At 37.2% G+C, this 6968-nt stretch overlaps 1 non-coding gene across 1 annotated transcript; it reads left to right on the plus strand.

Moving 5' to 3' along the window:
* The first annotated feature begins 213 nt into the window (after positions 1–213).
* TRNAW-CCA (transfer RNA tryptophan (anticodon CCA)) lies at positions 214–286 on the plus strand. The gene has a single exon. It is a non-coding gene; the product is annotated as a tRNA-Trp (tRNA).
* Positions 287–6968: the final 6682 nt, after the last annotated feature.

The raw sequence follows: 6968 nt of genomic DNA on the forward strand, positions 1-6968 counted from the left end.
CAAATCCACATCTCCTTCATTGGCCGGTGGGTTCTTTCCCATTGAGCCACCAGGGAAGCCCCATTAAGTAGTAATATCTGTCTCAAAGGACTAACTGTGTATATGTATAACTGATTCACTTTGCTGTACAGCAGAAACTAACACAACATTATAAAACAAGTATACGCCAATAAAAATTAATTTTAAAAAAGAATCTATGGTAGTATTAGGGCTTCCCTGGTGGCTCAGAGGTTAAAGCGTCTGCCTCCAATGCAGGAGACCCGGGTTCGATCCCTGGGTCAGGAAGATCCCCTGGAGAAGGAAATGGTAACCCACTCCAGTATTCTTGCCTGGAGAATCCCATGGATGGAGAAGGCTAGTAGGCTACAGTCTATAAGAGTCGGATACGACTGAGCGGCTTCACCTTACAGTAGTATTAGTATATAACAATTCAAAGGATACGAATTTAGATATTTATGTTCAATATATTGATGTAAATATGTATAATTCTGGAACAATTGACCCCTAAGAAAGATGATTCTGGTGAAAAGACAGGGTGAACTCGGAAGGGACAGGAAGGACTGAAGCATAGGAGCTTACTCACATGAGGCTGAGTCAGAAGCCAACTTTTCTAGATTTCTGCCTTAAGAGAAGAGATAAGGAAATGTATGAGTCTATGGTAACTGAAATTGAAGGAATGAATATTTTTGGATGGAAAAAGAAAGGCAAGATTATATGATGATTAGATATAAGAGATTGAAGAAAGTTTTTTTTTTTTAAGTTATCTCCTGCTCTGTAATAGAACAATAATGACATCTCAGAAAAGGGTCTGTTGAAAAAACTTAAAAGGAAGATCAAATAATGCCAAGCTTGAGATAAGCTAATCTGAGGAGTTGAGTGAAGCTTCAGCTCTAAACATTCAATGAAAATCATGTAGAAGTGAAATCAAGAGTAAGATTCCCTATGACTTATCTATAAAGATGGCATTTTTGGAGAGCGGCAAGGTTAAACGGCACAAGTATACGTTAACATGCAGAAGACACGCTCATGTTCAAAAACCCCTTAGGTGTGGAATTGTGCCTTCATCAGTATTCACATATAAGTGTCCTTACCTGCTGCTGATCAGTTTAATTTCTTCAAATGTAGAAAAATAAGTAAATATGAAATTATGTGGAGATTTTATCGTCTGGGCACCTACTACTCTCCCTGGGATCCTGCACTCAGCTCATGCCACACTGACCTTCTGTTTCCTGAGACACCAAGCCTGTTACACTTGCTTTTGCCCTTGTTGTTCTCCTGCCTGAATCCTCTACTTGAATACCAGCTCTATCACTTTCTAGCTGTGTGAATTTCAAAAGCTCTTTAACATTTCTGTGCCCTATTTTCCAAATTTGAAGTAAGGATAATATATACAGGTGGGGCTTCCCTGATGGTTCAGCAGGTAAAGAATCCACCTGCCAATGCAGGAGATGTAGGAAACACAGGTTCGACCCCTTGGTTGGAAAGGAAATGGTAACCCGCTCCAATATTCTTGCCTGGAGAATCCCATGGATAGAGGAACCTGGTGGGCTATATAGTCCATGGGGTCACAAAGAGTTGGACATAACTTATGGGCTGAGCACAACAACAAATCCATGTAGTGTGTGTGTGTGTATAGTATCTATATATGGTAGTATGTAGTTTTACATATTACACACACACACACACACACACACACACACGGGCTTCCCTGGTAGCTCAGCTGGTAAAAATATCTGCCTGAAATGCAGGAGGCCCCAGTTTGACTCCTGGGTTGGGAAGATCCCCTGGAGAATGGATAGGCTACCCACTCTAGTGTTCTTGGGCTTCCCTGGTGCCTCAGACAGTAAAGAATCCACCTGCAATGCAAGAGACCTGTGTTCGATCCTTGCGTTGAGAAGATCCCCTGGAGAAGGGTGTGGCAACCCACTCCAGTATTCTAGCCTGCAGAAGTCCCATGGACAGAGGAGTCTGGCAGGTTACAGCCTATAGGGTCACAAAGAGTCGGACACGACTGAGCAACTAAGCACAGCATGGCATACATATATATGTATCGATGTATGTGTATGTATACATATAGCATGATGTGAATAAATACCCCAAAGTTCTCAAAGACCCATCTACACATACATAAGCTCGAAGAATTCTCTGACATTAGCTTAAGGATATCTTAAGTAGTGCAGTTGTTCAGACCTGGATCAAAATAAGTTAGAAAAGTTTAGAAACATTCAACTCTGTGAGAGCCACAAATTAGTCTTTTTTTAAATCAATATTGTATGATCTGTTTGATGTCAAACCATGCCAGCTGCCACCCACACAACCCCAAATAGCTCTTCCCAATTATTGTCTCTTCTGAGAGTCACCAGGCTAGAATTGATTCCTTCCACAGCAGACACCAAAATCCAGAGCCCAAGGCAATGCTCTGCCTCCCTTGTCAGCAGTCTTCCTTGTTACTAGTGACTTATGTCTATTTCTCTGCTTCATTTGTCCTGCTCATTTGGTGTCTGCACACAGCTGCTTCCTGTTTGCCCAGGTCTTACAAAACCATCCTACATTTTGGTGTCTAAGACAGCCTGGGCACTAATTGTTCTGCATAGCTGATGCTGAACTTTAAACACCATCTCTCTGTGTGACCTGATTCTGACATCAGTTCTTGGATGAACCTCTTCCTATGAATTGCTTCAGGGATATCAGATATCCATCTCTGCTTTGATGACAGGCTTCTAGTCTGATATATCTAAATCACAACCGTATTTATGTGTTTACTTCTTGGAAGTCGTTGTGGTTTTTGATTTGTTATTCTTGTCCTCATTATGAATCCACATATGTTTAACAACTGACTCCCTCCCCCCTTTTTGAATTCCAGGTGAAATCTAATATACAAAAGATAAATGCACTGCTCTGCTTGAATCTGAAGAAGAAGAGTGGGAGTTTTGTGTTCTTAGGTATATCTTCTCCACAGTAAATTATTGTGATATTCCTAATTATTAAAGGAAAATTGAACAAAACCTGGCTATCTCACAAGTATTTTAAATACAGTAATTTGTTCAAATGATGTGCTTATCACAGCAAAATTATTCATATTTTTTTCCAAATGATTTCAAGTACTGTATCTCACTTAATTTCTACAAATGCCTTAGTCATCTATTCATTCAGCAAATATTTGCTGAGGCCCCACTACATCAGGCATTGCTCTGGAAGCTGGATGTATAGAATTAATGCCTTTATGAGTCAGACATGAAATTTTGTGTTGCCCGCTTTGACAGATAATGTAACTGCGGTTCACAGGAGTTGCATAGCTCATCCAACTTCACATAGCTAGTGTGGAGCAGAGCTGGAAGTACAAATGTTCCCTTTGCAATATTTATAACACAAGGCCCTTTGAATTCATAAGTAATTCAAATTTACATTATTGATAACTCTGCTTTTCAAGTGTATTTAACTTTCAGATACCCTTATGTGGCTGTAAACAGTAATCCTGCAATTTAGGATAAATAGAATCAATGGTGTTGGAGAGCTGGGTTTGATCCCAGGGTTGGGAAGATCCCCTGGAGAAGGAAATGGCTACCCACTTCAGTGTCCTTGCCTGGAAAATCCCATGGACAAAGGAGCCTAGTGGGCTGCAGTCCATGGAGTCGGGAAGAGTCAGGTACGACTGAGCAATTAACACATTCACTTCACTTTCAGAATCAATGGTTGACATATAGCATATAGCACAATCGTAAGTAAATAGTCATATTTGCTTATAAGTATTACAAATGTAACGAAACTTGAGTAACGAATGACAATAAAAATCAAATTTGAAGAAGGATGTATCATTTTTCTTCTCATGATTATACATGAAATGAAACAGCTAATTGTTGTGTTGTGCTTTATTTGGCATTGTGTATTGATAAATAAGCTTGAATCCAACCTATATTTCTTATACCAATACCTGTAAATGAAACTTAACTATTACTTTCATGTAGACAATGGTTCTCCCTGAGAACAGTTTTACTTCTCAGAGAATATTTGACGAAGCGCAGAAACATTTTGGTTGTGCTTCTGATATCTAGTGAGTGGAAGCCAGGGATGTGCTAACCAGAACAGGTCACAATAAGGAATTATTCTGCCTAAAATGGCAATAGTGCAGAGACTGAGAGATTCTTATCAAGTAGCATGTCTGACAAATTGTGTGAAAAGCCTAAATTAAAAAACAACTAGCTTTTTAAAATGAAGAATTAGAATACCATCTTGCAAAATAACTTATTCTTTGCTACAGATAGACATCACTTAGTCTTTACCTAGAAATGGTTTATTCATTTTTGTTCATTACAGCATCATTCATAGGGGTGAAAATGAAATATAATAAATGCCCATCAATAATAAAATGGTTGATCAAATTATAATAGAAGCACATCAAGGAATGTCTTTCAGCCCTTTGAAAATGAGTTAGATCTATACTAGTTAGAAAGAGTGAGATTTGTTCATTTTATCACCTCTTTCTCACTTCCTTTGCTTTGACAAATAAATTTAGCAGTATGTTATATATGTGAATAAAAAGGAGAACATTAGTAAACATTAATGAGTTTAGTTTTAATATAAAATCTTTAAAACCTAATAAATGTTCATAAATAAAGTTTGCATAATGTTGGTCTTACCTTATGAAACATAAAACTGAGACAAATTTATACATAGTCACTGGTAAAAATTTTCCAGATATTGTTTTAATTAAAAAGAAAAATCGCGTGACCATACAATGATTTAATTTCCATTGGGTAGTTTCTGCTGAGGGTTGTGGTAAACTGGGCAGAGAGATCACTGTTTTCATTTCTTAAGTAACTTGGATTTATAAATTTATAAATCTTATATAAATGTATAAATTTACAAAAAACTTATAAATTTGGATTTCCAGCAGTCATATTTTAGGATTGGAGTCCTGATAAAAGGGATACCCATGTAATTTAACACATTGTCAGAGTCCAGGGCAGATCAAAATAGATATAAATTATACGTTTTACATTATTGCCACTCTCTCTCTCTCTCAATATTTGTTTGGTATTTCAAAAAAAAAAAACTATACAGAGAGAGGAACTCAGAATAAATTTCCTGGAGATAGGTTCTTATGAAAATATTATAAAATAGATAGGAGAGAGAATTACTGGCAAATATAATTGAAATATGGAAATTTTGCATCCAGAGATAACTATTTATTAAATAATTAAATATTTTATTTAAGCTAAATAAAGTTGGAGTGAAGAGTTTTCATCTAAAAACAAAAAAGTGAACTTACCCTTACTTAAAAGCAACTTTCTCCAAAGAACAGGACAAATACTATGCTTAGCTTGAAAAACACTTTATAACAGATGACTTCTACTTTTTGATTTCAAATTCTTCTCAGAAAAGCACTCTAAAATGAGCTTTCTGTAGGACGAATCATAAATAGAAGCAATGACAAGAGGTGTCTTTCTCTCAGTGTTCATTGCCATTGTCTGACCTTCAAGCATATGGAGAGAATCTGGATTTGTGGTCTGTACCTTTTGACATAAACTATGCTGAACACATGGCCTTTCCAAAAATACTTCAGGGAACAGTTCTCTGAGTATCATTCATCATCTCTTGCCACAATGACATCTCATTGCATAGGAAAGCGAAATTGTTGCTATGAGAAGGAGTGTTGATGGAGAATAGGAAAACAGTTAACACAGTAGCTAATAAAGGGCATTTGAAGATACTCTTCAATGATATTGATATATTTTGCTTACAATGCACCACACATTACATGAGCTGGAGCTTTGTGAACACAAGCAGGGGGTCACATATGCTTCTTTTCTTGGAACTTTGTTTATTTATGTATGTGATAATGCTTCTGCTTACAGAGGAAGTCTGATCAAACATATTTATGAAAATTAGGTTTAAATATACACCTCTTGGAAACAGATTAAGTAAACATTATGCCTAATGTACTAATAGGGGCTTCCCTGATGGCTCAGATGGTAAAGAATCTGCCTGCAGTGTAGAAGACCCAGGTTCGATCTTTGTTGGGAAGATCCTCTGGAGAAGGAAATGGCTATGCACTCCAGTATTCTTGCCTGGAGAATTCCATGGACAGAAGAGCCTGGCAATCTACAGTCCCTGGGGTCCCAAATAGTCGGACACAACCGAGTGACTAACACATACACATACCTACCTATAATGTACTAATATCTTTTAGGTCTTCAGTTGACAAGGTAAGAAAATAAAATATTTCTTTTCAATTTAAGCTAAATATATAACTTTATTTTAAATATATTCAGATAAACTGGATTTATTTTTTCCTAAAAAGAGTAAAAAATATTTTTGAGTAATTTTTATACAATGCATTCTTCATTCTATTTCCTTCTCATATGTGCCCAGTCATTCAGTTGTGTTCAACTCTTTGTGACCCCATAGACTGTAGCCCGCCAGACTCCTTTGTTCCTGGGATTTCCCAGGCAAAAATACTGGAGTAGGTTGCCATTTCTACTAAGGTATCAACATCATGTTAGATCCTCAAATGCAGATACATGTTGATGGAGAGTTGTTTATAATGTTTGATATACTCCCTGGTTCAAGAAGTTGCTAGAACAACTGAGTAGGCAGCAAGGTATGCATTTAGACTAGAATATCATATCTTGCTAGTTGATTATTTCCATAAAAACTTGTCAAGGTCAAGCTTTGAATTTGAATCATTAATATAAATTATAGTTCAAGATGATCCAAGAAATTTACATTTGGAAGATTTGTTTGGGGAAAAAATTGTGTCTATAAACTTCTATACAGTGCAGGGAAGGTACATACAGAGTAGAAGAAAATTCTTTTTTAAGTGGCAATGCAGTGAGTGCCTGTGCGCTCAGTCCTATCTGACTCTTTGCAACCCCATGGACCGTAGCCTGCCGTGTTCCTCTGTCCATGGGATTTTTCAGGCAAGAATATTAGAGCTGGTTGTCATTTCCTCCTCCAGGGGCTCTTCC

Source organism: Ovis canadensis, chromosome 20 (genome assembly GCF_042477335.2).
Source record: "Ovis canadensis isolate MfBH-ARS-UI-01 breed Bighorn chromosome 20, ARS-UI_OviCan_v2, whole genome shotgun sequence".
In the NCBI taxonomy this organism is placed as follows: Eukaryota; Metazoa; Chordata; class Mammalia; order Artiodactyla; family Bovidae; genus Ovis; species Ovis canadensis.